This window comes from Pipistrellus kuhlii, unplaced genomic scaffold, assembly GCF_014108245.1.
Source record: "Pipistrellus kuhlii isolate mPipKuh1 unplaced genomic scaffold, mPipKuh1.p scaffold_m20_p_34, whole genome shotgun sequence".
NCBI lineage: Eukaryota > Metazoa > Chordata > Mammalia > Chiroptera > Vespertilionidae > Pipistrellus > Pipistrellus kuhlii.
In genome coordinates, this window is record NW_023425534.1 from 4,733,438 (window position 1) to 4,756,042 (window position 22,605).

The window sequence follows — 22,605 nt, forward strand, 5'->3', positions numbered from 1 at the left end:
GGGTGTGCAAGAGGCAGCTGATCGATGACTCTCTCTCATCGATGTTTCTAGCTCTCTATCTCTCTCCCTTCCTCTCTGTACAAAATCAATAAAATATATTTAAAAAAAAAAAAAGAAAGAAAGATTTACCTGTTCTTTCATCCTTTATTTATTTAATCTTACATTTATGTAAGAATGGACTCATATATTTAGTTTATACTTTGGATTATAATCCTATACTAGACTGTTTATTTTATTATACAAACTAGAGGCCCAGTGCACAAAATTTATGCATGGGAGGTGGGGGGAAGGGTTCCTTCAGCCCAGCCTGTACCCTCTTGCAATCTGGGACTGCTGGGTCCTAACCGCTCACCTGCCTGCCTGCCTGATTTCCCCTAATCGCCTCTGCCTCAGCCCCTGCACCTGGGACCCAGCTGGCCCGAGTTGGCCACAGGCACCCAGAACCCCAGGTGGCTTTGCCTGGGCCCTGGCTTTGTCAGGAAGGACGTCCAGAATGACATCAGGTCTATCCGGTCTAATTAGCATATTACCCTTTATTAGTATAGATTGTTCCATCTTGGCTACTGGAGCTCATTCAGGTTGGTTCCTGCATCCCTTTGACATGCCCCATGCTTTTGTTTTGGGAGTGCTTCCTTATTTGCAGAACTACAAGACAGTCTGGCTCATCTTCTATTATCCCTACTTTGGTCGTAAAATTTTCTATTTCTCCTTTTAATGGAGAACGGTATTAAAAAATAAAGATCTGGGTGGGGGTGCCTGTTTCTACTAGGGTGTCACTGCTTCTAGGCCCTCTCAGCTGGCATAACCCATATATACAAACGTACTTACAACTACTGCTGCACCTCCCCCTCCGTATCCACATGACCCTGAACATTCATTCATACCGATGTTTCCAGCTCTCGTCCGCAGAGTCCGTTCTAACTCTCTCCTCCTGCTTATCTACAATCTCCCTCTCCCATCACGAGAAACGTGGCTCCCACCACCCACCATCCAAGTACTAATTTGCTCCACCAACGTTTTAAATGTTGCGCCGCTGAGGGCGGGATCTGGCTGGATCCCTTTAACCATTGCTGGCGTCGTCCCAAGATGCTGCTAGGTGACATGGAATTGCGTTGATACCATCAGGAAGACTTGCTTTCAGCTTTGCTGGCACCAGTTCAGGGCAGCCTTGGGTTCACTTGGCTCCACTCGTCAGGCAGTGCCCCTCCCGGGACTCTGCCTGCTGCCCCAGGTAGAGGGAGGTCGCTCGGCTTCGGCTGGTGAGAGAGGGAACCTCGCCCCACACCTCAGCAATGACCCTCCGGGCAGCACGCATTCTTCCTCGCCAGTGCTCCCCCCACAGGGTCTGGGCACCTGGCCTCCCTGGACTCCAGATTCTGCCTCAGCCTGGCGAGACCTCCAGGCTCTGCTTGGCTTCCTCCTGCCTCCTCTGTGCTCTGCCCTGGTGCCTCTCTCTCCAGGGGGTAGCCTGGGGGTGACCGGAGGGCTGGCCTCCTTTGTTTTCTTTCCCTTAGGGATCCGGGCCCGGTGCTACCTGTGGCCCCATGTTGTAAACCACGGGTTAGTAGATTTCATAGATTCAAGAAAGTCCAGTTTTCTAGTATTTTTAGGTGAGAGGACAAATCCAGTCCTGATACAGTCATGTCAAAAGCGGAAGTCCCATCACTGTTTTAGGCACCAGGGACACGGTTATCATAACAAAAGAAGGCTAATATGCAAATGGTCGTCACACCATGATGCATAACCACCAATCAGCAGGGGCCTGAGGCTGTGTGATGCAGGGCAGGGACCTCAGTCTGCACCCGCTGCCTTGGTGCCAGGCTGGGGGACCTGCAGCTGTGCCCGGCCCCCGCCCCCGCCCGGTGAGCTTGATGGGGCTGGGCTGGGCTGGCCAGGTCTGGATATCCTGCAATTTCGAGGTGCTTGTGGGTGGGCAGGGACTTGACTCTGGGTCCCACAGGCGCACCCCAGACTCTGACAGGAGGGAGATTTTCACATACATTTTACTACTTTTCTTTCATCTCTGACACTTCTATTATAGGGAAAGGGCACAAAGCAATATTAAACTACTTTCTCTAATTAATTCCCTTTTAATGTGCATGAATTTCATGCACCGGGCCACTAGTCAGCACATAAACAAAAAACGCTGCTCAGATTCTAATTCCGAGGTTGGCAAACTTCTCGAAAAGGCCAAACAGTCCATATTTAGGTTTTGTGGGTCAAGATGCAAAATCCAGTTATAACCGCACCCCTGCCACCTGACGCTGTTGTGGTGCCACGCACCCAGCGATGACAGTGCCACGTACGGTCTCCGCTGTGACTGCTCAGCTCCACTGACAGTGGGAAGGCAGCCACGGACAGCACGGCTGAGTTCCAATACAATTGTCGTTCTGAGTACTGAAATTTGGATCTCATACCATTTTCAAGTGTCACAAAATACTATTTTTTTTTTTACTACGTTTAAAACCATTTAAGAATGTAAGAACCGTTCTTAGCTCGTCAGCCATACACGGGTAGGCAACGGGCCAGGTTTGAAGCACTGTGGTTTGCTGACCACTGACCTAGGGGGAGAGATGGAGAATACTCAAGGTAACTAAGGGAAGTATATTGTATTTTAGATAATAATAAGTGCCGGCCGAAACCGGTTTGGCTCAGTGGATAGAGCGTTGGCCTGCAGACTGAAAGGTCCCAGGTTCGATTCCGGTCAAGGGCATGTACCTTGGTTGCGAGCACATCCCCAGTGGGGGGGGTGCAAGAGGCAGCTGATCGATGATTCTCTCTCATCGATGTTTCTAACTCTCTATCCTCGCTTCCTCTCTGTAAAAAATCAATAAAATATATTTAAAATAATAATAATAATAATAATAAGTGCCGAGGAAGAAAAAAAACGAACAAAGCAGAAAGGGTATGGGCAGGTGAAACTTCCAGGGTAAAGCTCACGAGAAGGCAACTTTTGTGTCAAGACCTAAAGAATGCCTGAACCTCTACCTTCATAACAGTGCAATTGACAATCGCTAAGACTTGGAGACATCAGCAGATGAGTGGGAGGTGGGAAACACTATGGCACATCTGCACAATGGAATACTATGTGGCAATCAAAAAAGAAAGAACTCTCACCATTTGCAACAGCCCCGATGGACCCGGAGAGCATTATGCTGAGCGAAGTCAGTCAGTCAGAGGAAGATAAATATCACATGACCTCACTCCTATGTAGAATCTAATGAACCAAATAAACTGGTGGTCAAAAATAGACCCAAGCATGAACAGACAGTTGAGCCTCAGAGGGAAGGGAGAGGAGGGTGGGTGGGAAGAGAGCAGCCAATGAACTTGACTAGACACTGACAGTGGGATGGGGAGGGCCTGGAGCGGGGGGGGGGGAAAGGGAGGACGGGAGTGGCCTGGAGGAGGTTAATGGGGGGAAAGGAGGACCTAAGTAATACTTTCAATAACAAAGATTAAAAGAAGCCCAGCTGGCGTGGCTCAGGAGGTGAACACAGACCTACGAACCAGGAGGTCAGGGTTCGATTCCCGGTCAGGGCACAGGCCCAGGTGGCGGGCTTGATCCATGATTCTCCCTCATCACTGATGTTTCTCTCTCTCTCCCTCTCCCTTCCTCTCTGAAATCAATAAAAAAATATTTTTAAAAAAAGATCAAAAGGAAAAAAGAAAAGTTAAAAAAAAAAAAAAAAAAGACAGTGTGAGAACGCGCTACCTGGTATTTACAGTAAGCGAAGCGGGAGGGTTCTTTGCTGTTGTTCTGACATCTGCTGCCCTGACCAGACTGAGCTTCTCGGGAGCAGAGACCTCCCGTGTTCCTGTCTGGCACAGAGCGGGGTGTGTGTGTGTGTGTGTGTGTGTGTGTGTGTGTTCCCTGCTGACCCAATGAGCCCCTAGGCAGGTGACATCAGGCAGAGCTGGGCTTGAATTGCAGCTCCGTCAGTCCCCTTCCCGCCTGGACCCGCACAGGCCTCCGCCTCCCGAGCCTTGGCTTCCTGTCGGTGAATGGAGCAGCCCCCAGGTGCTGGGGGGGGGGGGGTGATGGCAGCCGCAACTGCCTGGGTCACCCTGACGCCCATTGCAGGTCACCATTTAGTCAGAGAGAGACAGGAGCCCTCCCTGGTGCAGCCCCCGCGCTGGTCTGTGAAGCCGGAGGCCTGGGCTTCCCGCCCGGAGTCCATCCCTCTGCCCACCAGGCCCTGGCCTCTCCCCAGCTGGGCCCAGGGCACCGGGACTCCCCACACCCACCACAGGGACGTGGGCAGAGCTGGGGCACTGTGCCAGGAGGCCCAGGCCCTGAGCTCTGGTCCGGCCACGTCTCTGCCTCCCTGACAACCCGGGCAGGACGTGGCCCCTAAGAGAAGAACAGACGAGACAGGCCCTCGCCTGCCCGTGCCTCCTGGAGAGGGTCCCGGCCTCCGCTGGGGGACAGGGGAGCCAGCCTCCACGCCTGGGGCTTCAGCAGCACGCTGACCTGCGCCCCCGACGCCCGCCAGCTCCCCCGGGGAAGGGAGGGGAGGCAGGAACCCAGGTTCCAGTCTTCCCACTGTCCCTCCCAGGCCACAGGCCCCAGAGTCAGAGGCCGGTGCTGCCGGCTGATGGGGCCCTTCCTTGGCCCCTCATTCAGGCTGTGCCACCTCCCAGCAGGGCCGCCCCGGCCCACCCACACTGAGGCCCTGGCCGCTGTCACCCTCCTTGTCCTATGGCCCTCCTGGGCCTTATCTCTACTGTCCCCTTCCAGTGGCTCCCGTCTTCCTGGCAGACTGTCTCCTCCGTGGGGGTGAAGGCAGGGCTTGCCTGGGTCCCTCCATCGCGGTGCCTCCAGCACCTGGGACAGCACTCCCACCCACCACCCACCCACACCCCCACCCCCCGTCACAGGTGGGGGAGCTCCGGACCAGGCCGGGGAGGGCCCGCTGAGGTCTCTCAGGGACTCCGGGGCCCGGCAGGGCTTGAACTCTGGGCTCGTTTCCCTGCTGCACACCGCTCCTCTCCGAGCCTCCGTTTCCACATCAGGGCAGTGGGAAGAGGGTCCTCCATCCACTCTCACCCAGGGGGCCAACCCCAGTGAACGGAGGCCGGGAGGTGGCGGGATGACCTCCTCGGACCACCCAGCGGGAGGCGGGAGCCTCACAGCCCCAGAGGCCAGGGCCACGCACACGGCACCGTGCCTGGCTCCGAGCAGGGCTGCAGCCAGTGGCGCCATCTCTGTTACCCTTATTCCTGCCCTGTCCACCTTCTTTCTTTTTCTTTTTTTATAAGATACAGAATCAAATGCTACTTTAATTCAGTAACAAATTGTTTGTTTTTAAAAAATATATATTTTATTGATTTTTTTTTTTTTTTTACAGAGAAGAAGGGAGAGGGATAGAGAGAAACATCGATGAGAGAGAATCATCAATCGGCTGTCTCTTGCACACCTGCTACTGGAGATGTGCCCACAACCAAGGTACATGCTCAGTCCGCAGGCAGACACTCTATCCACTGAGCCAAACCGGTTTCGGCTCTGTCCACCTTCTAGATGGCTCTGTGGCTCGACGCCGGCCCAGTATGTGAAAATGCTTTGTTCTTGTGAACCTACACCTGGTGCCAAGAGCGAGGGGCCCGGTGTTACTATTATCACCAATAACAGTGATATCACCAGCCTGTATGTTCATAGACTTCCCTTCAAAGGGTCTAAGGGGAATAGTATAAATCCGTCCTCGTCAGCAAGCAGTTCAGGGGAGGAAGCAGGGAGGACTCGGATCTGTCCGTCCTGGAGAGGACCTGGAGAGGTGGGAGGGGGGTGCCCACCGAGGGTTCCCAGCCAGGGGCCCAGCAGTGCCCCGTCCCAGCCCCCCACAGGGCCCCGGGAGCCCTCCCTCACCTGCTTCCTGGGTCTGCTGGCCACAATCCAGCCCTCCGCCCCCAGAGCTTGGCTGACTCCTACAAAGCAGGCCCCTGGGGAGCCCCAGCCCCTGGGGAAAGGGACACGTCAAGGGCAGCCTGGCCGCCTGGGTCCGATGCTCTTAAAGTCACGGTGCCCGTCAGCCATCAGCCAGCCCCTTGGGACAGACGGTCGGAGTTAAAAGGGGCCCAGCCCACAGGAGCCGCACGGCTGTCACATTCCCGCCCCGGAGCCTCCCTCCAGGCCCTGGGCTGGCAGCTGAGCCGGGCCTGCCCACGTGCTGGCCTCTCCCTGGAGGCCCAGCCTGTGCCCACGTGAGAGCTGGGTGAGGTGCCACCTCAGGGGAGCTCGGGGGCCGCCGCCGAGGGGCCTGGAGTCGGCCTGTGACCGAGGCCAGTAACGCCAGCGTCGTCTTTGCACCCTCTGAGCCGGGCCCATGCCCAGGGGCGGGGGCTGCAGGTGCAGAGTAGGCCGTCGCCCTGGGCAGGTGCATAATAGGTTTAATTGTGATGGAGACAGATAACCAGGCCGTCCCAATCGGGGTGGGAAGCTTCGGCGGCGGTCAGGGAAGCGTCTGGAGGGGCGGCCCACGGTGCTGGCCAAGGACGAAGCAGGGTTACAGAGGACAGAGGAGCAGGGTACAAAGGGCAGAGGAGGACGGGTCCAGGCAGAGCACCTCGTCGCTGTGAGTTTTATGAGCGAGAAGGGAGGGAGATTGTCTATAAACGCAAATCATAGGGCATGTGCCATGGCTCCTGCTTTGTCCACTGAGAGAGCCAAGGCCCTGCAGCAGCCCCAGATCACAAAGCCCACCTGGCGGGTGCTGGGTCCCAGGCAATAGGGCACTCTCACCCGAGCCCTGGTGACACACGTGGCTCTGAGCCCGGGGCCGTCAAGCCCGGCTCTGCCCACAGCTGGTCCTCCTGGCTCAGGCCTTGGTTTCTTGCCTGCTTTCATCCCTATCTTAATGGTCACACTTGACATGTGAACCTAAATGTGACCTTGATGTCCCCTTACAGGCATGATTAGGATCTAGCAGCTTCCTGCCTTGGGCTGCCCTAAGGGAAATACTCCTTTTGGTAGGATCGAACCACCATCGAATGGTGGTTACGGTGATCACCACTATTATCATTACCACCATCACCAGTCTTACCTCGGGCACCACCCACCGCTATGATCACTGCCCTCATGACCACCACAAACACCACCACCATCACTATGACTACCAATACTACTTACCATCAGTACTGTAACCAGCATCAGCACCACCAGCACAGCCACCATCATCACTATCACCACCACCACCACCATTATCACCATTACCATCACCACCACCATGATCACTACCACCATAACCACCACTACCATCACCACCATAACCACTATCATCATCACAACCACCACGATCATCACCATCACCACCCCCGTGGGCACCACCATAATCAACATCACAACCATGATCACCACGACCACTACCAACACCCTCCCACAACAACCACTATGATCTCTGCCACCATCACCACCACCACCACCATCACTATCCATACCACTGCCATCACCACCGCCATCACCACCATGACTATCAATACTACTACCATCATTACTATAACCAGCACTAGCACCACCACCATTACAACCATAACCACAACCACCACCACCACCATCACCATCACCATCACAACCACAACCACCACCATCACCAAAACCATCACTATCATCACCATCATCATCACCATCGTTATCCTTATTGACTCCACATCACCCTCTACCACACCATCTTCATTGCACCATCATCACCACCTTCCTCATCTCTCCGTCATCAGCACCACCCTCATCATCTCTAGACGACACTGCCACAGCATCTCATCACCTTCTGTTACCAGAAAGAGCCCCTTTGAAAGCCCCTTTCCCCAGAGAGGGACCGGCTGTCACAGGCCTGCTCCCTGCTCGCTGGGGATGAGCCTGTGGATGGCGGCAGTTAGGGGTCCTTCCTTCCTGCCGCTCCTGCGTCCCACCAGACCAAACCCTGAGCGTGCCCGTGGGCTGTGCTCTGTCTGCCTCTGTCTGTCCCTTTCCTAGGCACGGTTTTCCTCGCGACACCTCCCCGGGGATGACTGGAGAGCCAGCCCATCACCACCAGCCCCTCCAGGAATTGTCCCACCCCCACGTCTAGGCTGAGAGGCCGCCCTTGGCTTCAGGACCTGTGGTGCCACTGAGGCCGGCAGCCTGGGCGCCCACCCACGTGCCCCCCGCTGGAGGGGAGCTCCTGAGGGCAGGGCTGAGTGCCCGGCTCCCTCTGCAGCAGGAGCCTGGATCCCAGGAGGAGCCCAAGAAATATCTGTTGACTACATGAATGCGTGTTAAATAAACGTATAAAATGTTGCAAGTCCTGAATCCGAGAGCATTTGGCAGGAAAGAAGAGGGGGCAGGGTGGGGCCGGGGGGGGGGCAGGGTGCAGAAAATGGGGAGCAGACTTTTGGGGGAAAAGGGGGCAACTTGGTGAAATCTGCCTGGAGTTGGAAGCCCAGCTCAGACACGCCTCACACCACAGCCTCTGGCCCGGGTGTTTGGGAAAGTGGGGTGAGGGGTTCCACTGCCCCCCGGCCTGGCCTCTCCCCGGGGCCCTCAGCCTGGGGGCGGCGGCGGCGGCCAGGGGGGGGGCGGGGGCGGCCCCCTGGCAGCCACGCTTCCCGTGGCCTCCACGCGACCCCTTTAAGACGGGCCGCGGCCTCCCTCCCTGGTTGAAACTGCTGGGTTTTCGGGCAGGACGGAGGAGGGGGGCGGGGGGAGGTCACACCTGTTGTGGAACTTGAGAGAAGGCTTATTTATAAATGTTCAGGGCTCGGGATTCTTGCGGAGCTGATGTCCGGAGGGGAAGGTCACCAAAATGCTTGTTTATAAAAGCAACAGCAACTGGGAACACCATAAACGGGCTAAACGGCGAAATTAACAAGCTCGCCGGGGCGGGGCATGGCCGGCCAGGGCGCCACCGCTGGGCACAGCCCCAAGCCGGCCGCCGAGCCAGGTCCCTCCCCGGCCCCGGCCGCCCTGCCCGCCCCCCGAGGCCCGGCCCGGCCTGGGTGCCCCCCCGCCCGCCCCTGCCCCACCAGGGAGACACAGCCCACATGGCAGCTCCTCCGGGCACAGCACTGGCTGTGCCACCCCGGGGAGGGCTGTTCTTCCACCACCCCGAGCTGGGGCTTCTGAGCCCCCACTCCCCCAGTCCCTTGCATGGACCACGTTGGTGCCAAATCGGGGTTTTGGGGGGCCGGGGCTGAGGGGCTCTCAGAGGCCAGATGAAAGCCTCTGACCTGTCCACGGCCTGCCCAGGGTGGTCCTGGCAGACGCCTGGAAGGGGCAGAGGGTGGCACTTCCCTGTGCCTACCCCCTCCCGGCACAGCCTGTCCCATTCCCGGTTTCGGGAAAGCTGTGTTTTCCGTGGGTGACTGATGGCTGAACAGGTGGCCTCTGGGGCGGAGAGTGTCAAGTGAACAGCGCCCAGGGGAAGCGGCCCTTTCTCGGCTCACTTTCGCTGCCGCCCGGCCACGGCTGCTGACAGCGCCCTGGCCTCCCTCCCCTCCCCCAGGGGAGGGCCGTGTCCCCACCCCACACCCGCCCCGGCCTGCAGCCCACCAGACTGCCACCCTGGCTGAGGGGGCGTGGGGACAGCTGAGGGGAAACTGAGCCCTGCCCTGCTGGGCACCGTCACACGCATACACCGTGCACACGTGAGTGGCACATGTGATCTCAGACAAGGGAGGACACCCGCCCCCCCACACCTCCCAATTTTCCACTGAATTCAGCAGGCGGCCCAGCACTCCGTGTCCGGCAGCGTGCAGGGACAGAGCCCGACCACACGCTCTGCCACGCGGGCCGGCTCGGCTCTGTGCCCCCCACTCCTGCACGCAGGCCCCCCCAGCCCCTCACGCAGGCGCTCAGCGCGGTGTCTCTGTCTCAGTGACTCTCACAGCCTCCCTCCTCCCCCTTCCTTGTCCCTGTCGCCTCTCCGTCTGTTTCTGTCCCCCTCGCTCTCCTCTTTGCTCCTCTCTCCCCCTCCCTTTCTCCAGGCCAGGGGTCGGCAAACTCTTTAGTCAGCAGAGCCAAATAGCAACAGGCCAGCGATGGAAATGTCTTTGGAGAGCCACATTTTTTAAATTTCAACTTCTTCTAACGCCACTTCTTCAACATAGACTCGCCCAGGCCGTGGTATTTTGTGGAAGAGCCACACTCAAGGGGCCAAAGAGCCGCATGTGGCTTGCAAGCCGCAGTTTGCCGACCACGGCCCTAGACAAATCTGTCTGCTTCTGTGTCTCTCTCCCTTTTCCCCTCCCTCCTCTCTCTGCCTCCCCGGCTCTGTGTCTGGCTCCCTGGCACTCCCACTCCCTCTGGCTCTCTGTCACCCCCCTCTCTCCCCCCACCACCCCCCACCGTCCATGGCCTCCCTGCACAGGAGGCCCATCCTCCAGCCGCACAGCTGTTCTCTCCCTCGGCCTCACGCCCCGGAATCTCTGAGAGCAGCCACGCTCAGCCTGGCCTCGGCTGGGGACTCCGTGGGGTGCCGCTCTCTGGGGTGGCTAAGTGGCTAGGGTCCCCGTGGCCCACGGAGGACCCACATACCTCCCCGCCCTGGGCACAGGCCAGCCTGGCTCAGACGCCTCTTGGCATGAGCGAGAAGCGGGTGTGAGATCTGGGTGGCTCTGCACCCAGCAGACCATGCCGGGGGCTGTGGCCAGCGTTTCTTCAGCGTCATCCTTGGCCAGGGTAGTGAGCCCCCGGGCGTGCCCAGCGCCCTGAGAAACCCTGAGAAGGCCGGAGCAGCTCTCCGCTCTCCGTTCAGGCTGCGGCCTCCGAGGAGGGAATGCCAGGCCTCTGCTGGGTCTGCCCAGGGGCCAGGAGAAGGCTGCTCAGAGGTGAGGGGCCCAGACACCTGGGGCCCAGAGCCTGGAAAGCTCAAAAAGCGTCCTGCCCCCACCCCAAGTTCAGCGGGCCCCCAGTTCTCCATCAGCCCCTCTTACCAGCCTCTAATCCACAGGAGGTGGCGAGGTCCATTCCAGTGACAGGAGCGGGAGGACAGCCTGGGCAGAATGGGGCTTGCTCTGAGGCCCAGACAAAGGGAAAACGGGCCCAGTAGACGCCCCCCACCCTGCCTGCAACCACCCTCCACATAGCCTTCGACTCCCCCTTTTCTGCAGGGGCCTCATCCAATCACTCAGCAAATAGTCACTGAGCACCTATCCTGTGCCAGGCCCTGCCCCAGGTGCCCTGATAAGCTTGGTCTAGAAAGGGACAGACAACGAGCAAGAAAAGAAGTATTGCTCTGGCCGGTTTCGCTCAGTGGATGGAGCGTCGTCCTGCAGACTCAAGGGTCCCAGGTTCAATTCCAGTCAAGGACATGTACCTTAATTGCGGGCACATCCCCAGTAGGGGGTGTGCAAGAGGCAGCTGATTGATGTTTCTCTCTCATTGATGTTTCTAGCTCTTTCTCCCTCTCCCTTCTTCTCTGTAAAAAATCAATTTTATATATATATATATATATATATATATATATATATATATATATATATAATAAAAGGAAACAAATATTTAATTACCAGCTGAGATCAGCTCAGAGAAGGAGGCGAGAGCATGCTGCCACGGAGATGAACAGGGAGGGAGGTGGCTGGAGACCTCACGGAGGGTGACATATGAGCTTCAAGACCCTCCCTTCACCCTGGAAACACCTCTCCTCCAGGTAAGAAGCCAGGAGTCCCAGGCAATACCTCATCCCAGACTGGGCCTACCCACGGCAGGTTAACAGTCTTTAAAAACTTCAGAAGTAAGTTAACTGGTTGAAGACCTGCAAGTACCAAGCACCCCACGGTTTTCGTGTATGTATTATCTCTTTGACTACACAGAACAACCTAGAGGTCGACACTAGTGACATCAGGATTTTAAATACGAGAAAACCGAGGCTCAGAGAGGTTAAGTGGCTTGTTGACTGTCACCCAGCTCCTGGAGGCAGAAGCAGGACTGGGGAGAGTCCACCTCCCATTCTCCCAGATTCTCCATCTCCTTGGGCACCATCTCTGGTCCCAGGGAAGAGCAGAGTAGCTCGTTCCCTGGTGGGGCAGGAAGAATTGGAAGAAGAGGAGGGTCCCATCCCCACCCCCCCACTCCTTTCCAGGGCATCTGTCCCCAGTCAAGCCCTGAAGACTGGCCCCCAGCCCCTCCCATCTTCTCTACTGTGGCCTGTGGACCCCACAGTCCCCCAAATGTTCCCACATGGCTCCCAGCACCCCCCTTGTCCCCCCGAAAGCCCAGGCTCCTGTGCCCGGAGGCACACGAGGGAGAGGGGGGAGGCCCCACCCCAGTTAGCAGCTTGCCTTTGTCTTCTCCAGACAGCCATTAGCAATTACCTCTCAGCCCCCCCCCCCCCCAGCCTTGGCTGACGTGGAGGTGCCATCCCGTGATTGGGGGAGGAGGGGGGTTATTACATTCACAAAACCGTAAATTAGGAGAGAATGGGGAGCGTGGCACGCTGCGCCCGAGAGGCTGGGGCGCAGGCTGGGGTGGGTGATGGCAGCGCTGCCTCCGTGCCGATGGGGAGCCGATGGGGAGCCAATGGAGGAGCCGATGGAGGAGCCGATGGGTGTGCAAACGCTGGTGAAGAGATTTCGGCTGGCACCTGCCCACGGCGCGGGCTGGCGTGTGCCCAGGGTCTTGCTTGCTGGGTGTAGATAATCACACCCCGAATGTCTGCTTATGTCCGCAGGGTTTGCAAAGGCCAGAGTGGGGCTTGACTTAAACGGGCCCAGGGAGGGGGTGTGACCAGGGGTCTCCCCGGGGAGTGACGTGGAGCTGGGGGTGGAAGGGAAGCCAGCCAGGCGGTGTGGGAAGGGAGTGGTCCAGGCAGAGGGACAGCCTGTGCCAAGGTCCTGTGACGGAGGGAGCATGGCCCCTGGCTCCCTGCAAGGCCAGGGAGGCAGGCGATGGAGCTGGAGGCGGGGGCGGCCCTGGGGGTCTCTGGGCGGGCATCTGGGTTTGGGAGTTGATGCCAGGAGTGCCGGAGGGAGGTGACAACAGAACCGCGCTGCAGGATACCAGGTCTCGCCGCAACCGGTTTGGCTCAGTGGCTAGAGCCTCGGCCTGCGGACTCAAGGGTCCCAGGTTCGATTCCGGTCAGGGGCATGTACCTTGGTTGCGGGGGCACATCCCTGGTGGGGGGTGTGCAGGAGGCAGCTGGTTTCTCTCTCATCGATGTTTCTAGCTCTCTATCCCTCTCTCTTCCTCTCTGTGAAAAATTAACAAAATAAAAAAATTTTTTTTAAAGATATCAGGCCTCTCTGGCCACAGGGCAGGGGGCGTGGGGGGCCCCACAGGAGGCCCCTGCTGGGCTCCAGGAGAGATTGTGGCCCCTGGGACCAGAGGGACGGGTGGTGGAGGGAAGCAGCAGCCTGAGGAGGGGGGGGGGGGGTCCGTGCTGGTGATGGTGGGGGGAGAGGAAGGTATGTGTGGCCTGGGAGCCTAGATGGGGAGGGGAGGAGCGGTGTGAGGGTAGAGGGAGAGAGGGAAGGCTCGTGTGTGCATATAAACATCACCGCTTTGCTGAGCCTCAGTTTCCCCAATCTGTAGAATGCCACGCGGTGCCCGGCTCCCATGTGCAGAGGCTGGAGCTGAGCTAACAGGTGTGGGAGCCCCGGGGTGCAGTGGGGGGCATGAGGAGACAGAAACCACGTGGAGATGCAATGTGTTCCCTCCCCCTGTCCCCCGGGCTAACGGGGAAGCAAGGGGCGGACAGGGGCAGACAGCCGAGTTTGCTCCTCCAAGAGGCACCTTCCAGCTCGTATGCCCTTGAAAAGGCGCCCAGGAAAGGGGGGCCTCGGCCCAGGATCAGGGGGCTCCGGAGAGGTCAGACCAGACCTGTTCCCGTACGTGGAGGGGCAGGGAGGCGCCCCCCACCTGCGGGCCAGCCCGGAGCGTGTTTTCTCCTCCATCAGAGCTTAGGGCTGAAGGGGGAGGCCTGGGCCTGCCTCAGCCCTGGGTCCTAGGCCGCCCAGGCCTCCTCCTCCTTGCACACACCTTCGAGGCTTGCACTTGGCGGGAGCCACGGGGAGCAGCAGCAGCTTCAAGGTCAGGGAAAGATGGGGCCCAGACACCCCCCTCCACCCAAAGGCAGGGGCAGAGCGGGTTCCGTCGGTCTGAAGCCCGGTGACCCCAGGCTGCTCGGGAGTGGGGAGGGAGGGGAGGAGGGAGCAGCCCCCGCCCCCAGCCAGGAGCCCGGGCCTCTGCTCATATATCTGTCTCTGGATAATGTATATCCCGCTTATGGAAAATATTCATAATGCTCCTTACACCAAACTGGCCCCCGTCCATAGTGCACGATCTAAAATTAAATCCATTTCAAATATACAGTAGATCGAGTCAGGCTAATATAAATGAAGCGTGATTAATAGGCAGAAGGCTGTCCTCCTTCACGGGGCCCGGAGGCAGGGCTGGGGCACTCCATCTCTCCCTCCCCATAGCCCCCGGCCCCCTCAACCCCCTCCCCCCCACAAAAAAAGGAGGCCTCCAAGCCTTTGTCCTCATCCCAAACCTGCAATGAGGACCAAGCCTGGATTTGCCCAAACTGCGGCAGGCCATTTGAGCAGGGCGGCTCGGAGCGTGAGCTTCGGCCTCAGGACAGACCCTGGCCCTGAGCTCACGTGACTTCACCTCTCTGAGCCTCAGTTTTCTCATCTGCACAATAGGATAGTAAGGGCCTCAGTCTCGTCGGGTGGCGGTGGGTATTCAGTGAGATAACACACAAGTCAAGGGCAGGAGCAGCCGGCATGCCGACAAAGGTACTGAGCGCTGTTGTGTCGTCCTCGGAGGTCTGCTGCGGGGGGTGGCCCCTATGGGAACGGAGATCTTTGCCCCCCACTGGCCCCCGGAGGTGCCCGCCAGCCAGAATTCCTGCCATTGCAGGGATACGCGTGGTGGGCTATTTTTAGTCCACTGGCAAGTGACTGTAACTGACCAAATGTTCTCGCCACCGGGACAGGCCCTGCTAAGAGGGCACTTGTGTGCGGAACACGGGGTGGGAGGGGCCTGACCCCAGGGGCCGCACGCACGTCCCCTTTTGCACACACGTTTGCACACGGGTTCTGCGGCTGTAGGCAGGGGGTGGAGAAGGGCTTGGTGGCTTGGGCAGGCACACGCCTGGCCTCTCTCCTTCCCGGCCCTGCAGTGGTGGTGCTCACCCAGAGGACGCCCCTCAGGGTGGGACCAGAAACAACGTCTGCCTCGGAGAGGACTGTCCCCTCAGCCTGCTGCTCGGCACTCCGTGCCCCCTCATTCAGGAAAGACCCAGGTGTCCACTGGCTGAGTGTGCACATGCATGTGCATGTATGTGCCTGGTCACTGCCCTTTCGGCGCTGTCCTGCTCCAGGCAGAGGTGCCCTCCCGACCTGCCGAGGTCCCCCGCGATGTCCCTGGGTCCCACAGCCCCACCCTCAATCCCCATTTGGCAGAGGTGGGGCTGAACCTGTGTCCTCGCCCCAATCTTCGAATCCTGCTTTTTGTGCAAGCCTGTGAGCGTCCCGGCTTCCTTCATCCATCCATCTGCTCACCCCCGTTCTACTCCTTCCTGTTCTCCCCCACCCCCCCCGGGACCTCCCCCTGCACCCTGGGTGGGAAGGAGCAAGTCCCAGGCACAGGAGTGGGGCGCTGGCTTTCTCCCTGTCATTGGCCATTTGCTGCGGGCTCTGCCGGGCGTGTTTGGAGCATGTTTGCATAAAGTGGATGCAGGCTGCAATCCCATGATGAATTCTATGAATACTAATCCGCTGCTACCCTTGACCTTGGGGTCACCGAAAGATCAAAACCAAACCATTTAATATTTTCCTTTTGCAGATCAATAGGAGCATAAATTCCCCCTCAATGACAAGTATAATTTCAAACAGATCTATAGCAGGCGGCACGCACTCCGCGCGCCCGCCCGCCGTGCCTTTTGGGGAGCAGACGAGTTTCTTGCCTTTTCCGCCATCGGATTTCTTTTTGCCTTTTTTTTTTTTTTTTATGGCTCTGAAATGCTATTTTCAGCAGCTGCTGTCATATAAATATCTCTTGTTTTTCTTCTCCTCTTTCCCTCCTGGTGAAAAGGGCAGGGGACCTATTGAAAATTCCGCTTTATCTCTTTCAGCCGGGTTCAAGTACAGGTCGAATAATCGATCCCTCCTCCCTTTCTTCTCCAAGTTTCCTGTCGTTCTTCTGGCCGGATCAGCAGCGGAGAGAAACCGGGAGGGCAGCTCCCCCATGCAGATCCTCACGCATGCCTGCGCCGCGGGGCTGGTGTGTGTGTGTGCGCGCGTGTGTGTGTTTGTGTGTGCACGTGTGGGACCTGCGACTGGGTGGGGGTGTCAGTGTGTGTGTGTGTCACACACGGCAGTAAACGCTCATTCTAGCTCAGACTCTCACCCGGGACTCGAGGAGGGAGAATAGGAAGGCGTCCGCGAGAAGAAGTTACGGGCCGGATGGGCTCCGGCAGAGCTGGGCTGGGGCGGGGAATGGCCGGCTCCCTGTCCAACCCGCAACTCTGCGTGCCCCTCACCGAGGCGGCCGGGTCCCTTTCTGAGTGCAGCTCTGAAAAGGGGGAAAAGATGCAAAAAGAAGACGGGGCGGGGGGGGCGGGGGGACAACGCGAAAGAAAAGAGAAAGAGAATTAAACCATTCATCTGCCTGGGTTTTCCACTTCATGGAGTCAGCCGTTCGGAAGGGACTGAAATGAAGCGGAGGGTACGACTGCGCCACCTCCTCCTCCCTGCCACCCGCGTGTCTTATTTACAGAAAAGTGGGAGCCGGGGAGGCGGCCTCCTCTGCCCCCGCCGAGGCCCCGTGTCCGCTCCGGAGGGGGACAGGGCCCCGGCCGCAGCCGCAGCCGCCGGCCGCCCCGCGCTGGAGGTGCACAGCGAGATGATCTAATTTATAGAAAGGACAAGGATGTCGTGTAGCAGATTTAATCATCAGAGGGTTTTAAAAAAAAAAATAAGGACCAGGCTAATGTCGTAATTTACATTTCAGGATAATAAAGAGAGAAAGGCAGAAAAGGCAGGGCTCGCACCCTCCGAGAGGGAGCGGGCGGGGAGGCCGGCCGGGGGGCCCTCGGAGCCCGATAGATTTGCCTGAAACACCAATAAATTTAAAAACAAACCCGGAAAGCAAAAAGGCAGCCCTCGGAAAGTGCTGGGAAAATGGACCATCGATTTTAGACTTGATCTGCATTTTGTATTTTAATAATGCTCTCTCTCTGTCTCTCCTTTTCTCTCTCTCTCTCTCACTCGCTCTCTCTCCCTCTCTCTTTTGCAAAATATAAAAGCTGATCTGATAAATATTAATTTGAACCATCATAATGTATTTGAAAATTCCAGCTAAAATGTCACCACATGGAACATTAATGTAATATTTCAAGGCCCTGAGAGCAATACTCATATTGATTGCATTTATTTCACTCTAGGGAGGAGAGATAATTCTTCAATGTGGGACACATCTGGGAGCCGAGGAGGCAGGGGCTGAGGGGAGAGACGCGAAATTATAGATGGCCATAAAAAATACAAAACAGGAAATCCTCCCCAAAACACGGCCCGCTCCCACGGCCGCCCCGCACCCCCACTCGGCTCCTCTCCCTGCGGGGCTTGGGGCGAGGGAGGCACCGCTCCCGGGCCTCCGGGCAGACGGCAGGAGCCTCTGAGTGGCGGGTGCCTCTGTCCAGGCCCCTCCAGCGCCCGCTCCCTCCTGGGGAGGCATCGCGGCCCAGCTGGGGATGGACAGACAGACGGACAGAGGGACCGGCCCCCTCAGGCTGCAGGGTGGACCTTGGTGAATGCACAAGAGCCGAGGGGTCTTGGGAGAGAAGGAGAAGAGGAGGGGAGGAGAGGGGAGAGAAAACAGAGAGAAAGGAGAACGGGGAAAAGAGAGGAAAGATGTCAGGATGGAGAAAGAGGAAGGGAGAGAGGAGGGAGGACAGGCGTGAGTGAGAGAGGAGAAAGGTGGGAGCGGAGACAGGAGGAAGGAAGAACTGGAGGGGGAGAGTGTGTTGGGGGGGGGAGTGGAGGGGGGGGCGGGGCCGCGGGCTGTCTGGAGTCCCAGCTCCTCTCTCTGTCATTAAGGATATTGATGTGCTCAGGCGTCAACGAGTCTTAGCACAAGTGAAAGGAAACCCGATGCTGGAGATGACCCGAGCCCACGCCCTCTGTGCCCCCTGCCCGCCCGGAGCAGAGACCCGGGAGGCGGCCGGAGGGGGTGGCGATGGCAAAACCCCTGGCGGTGGAGCTGCGCCCAGGCCAGGGCTGTGCGGGGCGGGAGGGCCCTGCACCTGCCCCCGCAGCACCCATGCCCACACTCTGCCCCGGCCGGGGGCGGGGGTGGGTTCTGCAGCCAGAGAAAGGCCGGGCGGGGATCCTCTCAGCCCGCATGAGGCCTCACCCTCCTCCTTGCCTCTTGGGGTGTCTGGGGGGTCGGGGTGGGGGGAGGCCCAGGCACTGGCCAAGCTCAGGCTCCTCCTCGCCGTTCTCCGCGGCTCTGCACGAAGGTCACCTTGTCACCGCGGCCTCCTGCCCACCTCCCAGCCCGACTCGCACCCGAGCCCCCGTCACCAGCCGGGTTCTCCCCCGGCGCGCGCCCAGGCTCTGTTTCTGTCCCCCCCACTGGGAGGGAGTTTCATAAGGACGGGGACCGGGCCATCCCCTATGCTGCGCCCAGAGCACGTGCCCCCGGGGTGCTGGTGACTGGTGGGAAAGAAGGAAGGAGGGATGGACGGACAGACAGACGGAGGGATGGACAGGTGGAAGGAGGGAGGGATGGACAGATGGAAGGAGGGAGGGATGGACAGACAAAAGGAAGGAGGGATGGATGGACAGATGGAAGGAGGGAGGGATGGACAGCTGGAAGGAGGGATGGACAGGCGGAAGGAGTGATGGACAGCTGGAAGGAGGGATGGACAGACAGAAGGAGGGAGGGATGGACAGGAGAAAGTATGGATGGACAGATGGAAGGAGGGAGGGATGGACAGATGGAAGGAGGGAGGGATGGACAGATGGAAGGAAGGAGGAATGGACAGAAGGATAGAGGGATGGACAGACAGAAGGAGGGAGGGATGGACAGGAGGAAGTATGGATGGACAGATGGAAGGAGGGAGGGATGGACAGATGGATGTCAGAGACTACCCCCTGAGCTAACCCCCATGCCCTGGCTGTCTGAGCCCCCTCTGGGGCCTGTGACCCAGAACCGCCCCCGCCGGGACCCCTCCCGCCGCCTCCCGCCGCCTCCCGCCGCCTCCCGGAGCGTCACCGGAGCTGCCACAATATTGTGAAGGCTCCTCGCTCCCGCTGCTCCCGCTCCGCAGCCCGGAGACAGGAGGGGGCGGCGGGCGCGGGCGGAGGGCGCGGCGATGAATAATGCATGACCAAGGCGCCCCCTGCCGGCGGCCGCGGGCTGCGCGCCCGGACCTCGTCCATCGGGACCAGGTGGACCGGGCAGGTGCTTCCCGGACCCGCCGCCCGCCCGGGCCCTCCCCGAGCCACCCTCTCCCCCTCCCTGAGCCACCCTCTCTCCCTCCCTGAGCCACCCTCTCCCCCTCCCTGAGCCACCCTCTCCCTCCCCCAGCCACCCTCTCCCCCTCCCTGAGCCACCCTCTCCCCCTCCCTAGCCACCCCTCTCCCCCTCCCTGAGCCACCCTCTCCCTCCCCGAGCCACCCTCTCCCCTCCCTGAGCCACCCTCTCCCCCTCCCCGAGCCACCCCTCCCCCTCCCTGAGCCACCCTCTCCCCTCCCCGAGCCACCCTCTCCCCCTCCTGAGCCACCCTCTCCCCCCCAGCCACCCTCTCTCCCTCCCCCCCACCCTCTCCCCCTCCCCGAGCCACCCTCTCTCCCTCCTGAGCCACCCTCTCCCCCTCCCCCCCCAGCCACCCTCTCTCCCTCTCCCCCACCCTCTCTCCCTCCCCCCCACCCTCTCTCCCTCTCCCCCACCCTCTCTCCCTCCCCCCCACCCTCTCCCCCTCCCCGAACCACCCTCTCCCCCTCCCTGAGCCACCCTCTCCCCCTCCCTGAGCCACCCTCTCCCCCTCCCGGAGCCACCCTCTCCCCCTTCCCCCAGCCACCCTCTCTCTTCCCCCTCCCGAGCCACCCTCTCCCCCTCCCTGAGCCACCCTCTCCCCCTCCCCCCACCCTCCTCCCCTCCCCTGACCACCCTCTCCCCTCCCTGAGCCACCCTCTCCCCCTCCCTGACCACCCTCTCCCTCCCCCTCCCCCCCCACCCTCTCCCCCTCCCCCCCAGCCACCCTCTCCCTCCCCCCCACCCTCCTCCCCCCCTCCCGAGCCACCTCTCTCCCTCTCCCCCACCTCTCTCTCTCACTACCCTCCCCGAACCCCTCTCCCCCTCCCTGAGCCACCCTCTCCCCCTCCCTGAGCCACTCTCATCTCCCCCTCCCCCCCACCCCTCTCCCCCTTCCCTGAGCCACCCTCTCCCCCTCCCTGAGCCACCCTCTCCCCCCCCCCCCCCCACCCTCTCCCCCTCCCCCCCCAGCCACCCTCTCCCTCCCCCCCCCCAGCCACCCTCTCCCCCTCCGGCCGGGGAGCAGCCTCCACCCCCAAAGCTGCGGACCCGGGCCCGGGAGGGGCTGAGCCCGCCGGTCCCGGTGGGAGCGGGCAGGCGGCTCCTCTCGCCCAGGGCCCAGCACGCGGGCTGGCCAGGGGGAGCCCAGATCGTGGGGGAACTCGATTCTAAAAACCAGCACCACTCATTGGGTGATGATGATAAACATTTAAATACAGAATTGCCTGATTACATTAATGCTATAACAAATGAGGACAGACCATTTCGCGTGCCCCCAAGTTTCTGTAGAACACTGCGATGACTTTTGGGGGAAGTAAAGTAAAAGCGGGAGCTCCCTGTGCGTGTGTGTGGGGGGGGTGTCTGTCGCTTTAGAGGGAGGCCCGGGCTTGCTTCTGGGGAGGGGACCTTCCTGGCGGCCCTCCCCTGGCAGTGCCCGGTGCAGAGGACACAGGCCGAGGCTGAGATGGAGAGCCAGCCGCCGCCAGGCCTGAGGGTCCCCAAGGCGCCCTGACCTCCCGCGCTCCCGGCCGCCGCCGCCGCCTCACACGCAGGAAACCGCAAGGGGAGCGAGGTCTCGGCTGAGCGTGAGCGGCTGCGTTAGCTCCCGACCACACAGGCCCCGGAGCTGCGCCCCAGGCCTCTCCTCATCGAGAATAGATTCTGTTCACACACACACACACAAACACACACACAAACACACACACAAACACACACACAAACACACACACAAACACACACACTCAAACACATACACAAAAACACACATACACAAACACACACACTCACACACACACTCACACACACAAACACACACACACAAACACACACTCAAACACACACAAACACACACACACACTCACACACACTCTCACACAAACACACACCCACACAAACACACACACACACTCACACTCACACACACACACACACAAACACAAACACACATACTCACAAACACAAACACACACACACTTACACATACCCACACACACACACACACATACACAAAACACACACTCACACACACACACTCACCACGCCCTGAGTCGTTCCTGCCCGGGACCTGGGGCCTCTGGGAAGGGCCTCCCGCCCATCTGCTGGGCACCTGCTGAGGGACTGGCATGTGCTGAGATCGCCAGTCCCAGCGACACCCTGCCAGCCAGGGCGATGAGCCCCGGTGAGCCCCGGGCTCCGGACAAGACACTGAGGCTCAGAGAGGGGCCCGCGGGTCAGACTTGAACTCAGCCTTCCCCTCCCCAGAGCCTGAGGGAGGCGGGGAGGAGCCGGGAGGCCTGCAGTGAGGAAGGGGAACCCCATCTTCCGCCTGGGCGGGATGCCTGTGTCCTGGACCCCATGCCCGGGTCGGACTGGAACGCTGAGCTGGACCACCAGCCGGCCCCGCCGGGGCAGCACCCAGCCTCGGGCACCGAAAAGGGATTGCAGACTGTGTCCCGGGCAGGACGGGCAGCACCACGCGTGGGAAGTACACGGTCTCCCGATAGTTTTGGTTTTAAGAAAATAACAGTTCAGGTCCGTGGTCTGCAAACTGTGGCTCTCGAGCCACATGCGGCTCTTTGGCCCCTTGAGTGTGGCTCTTCCACAAAACACCACGGCCTGGGCGAGTCTATTTTGAAGAAGGGGCGTTAGAGGAAGTTTATGTTTTAAAAATGTGGCTCGCAAAAGGAATTTCAATCGTTGCGCTGTTGCTATTTGGCTCTGTTTACGAATAAGTTTGCCGACCACTGGTTCAGGGCAATGATCCTGATGACGATTGGCAGCCCTCAGCCTGGAGTCTTGCTTCTTAAGCGAGGCCAGGTGGCAGCCGCCATCGGACATTTGCTTGGCTCTGTTACCTCAACCGAGCAGTCTGACCTCTGAGCCTCAGTTTCTTCGTCTGCAAACTGGGACTAAAGCAGGGCTGCCTCACTGGGTGCCTGGGCCAGGGGAGGTGAGGGCCGTGCAGCAACCAGGTCCTCCAGGAACTTTTTTTTTTTTTTTTTTGCCTATTTTTTTCCTTTTATTAAGGTATTATATGTGTACATATCTTACCATGGCCCCCTCCCCACTCCCATACATGCCCTCCCCTCCAGTGTTCTGCATCCATTGGTTATGCTCATATGCATGCATTCAAGTCCCTCGGTTGATCTCTTATCTCC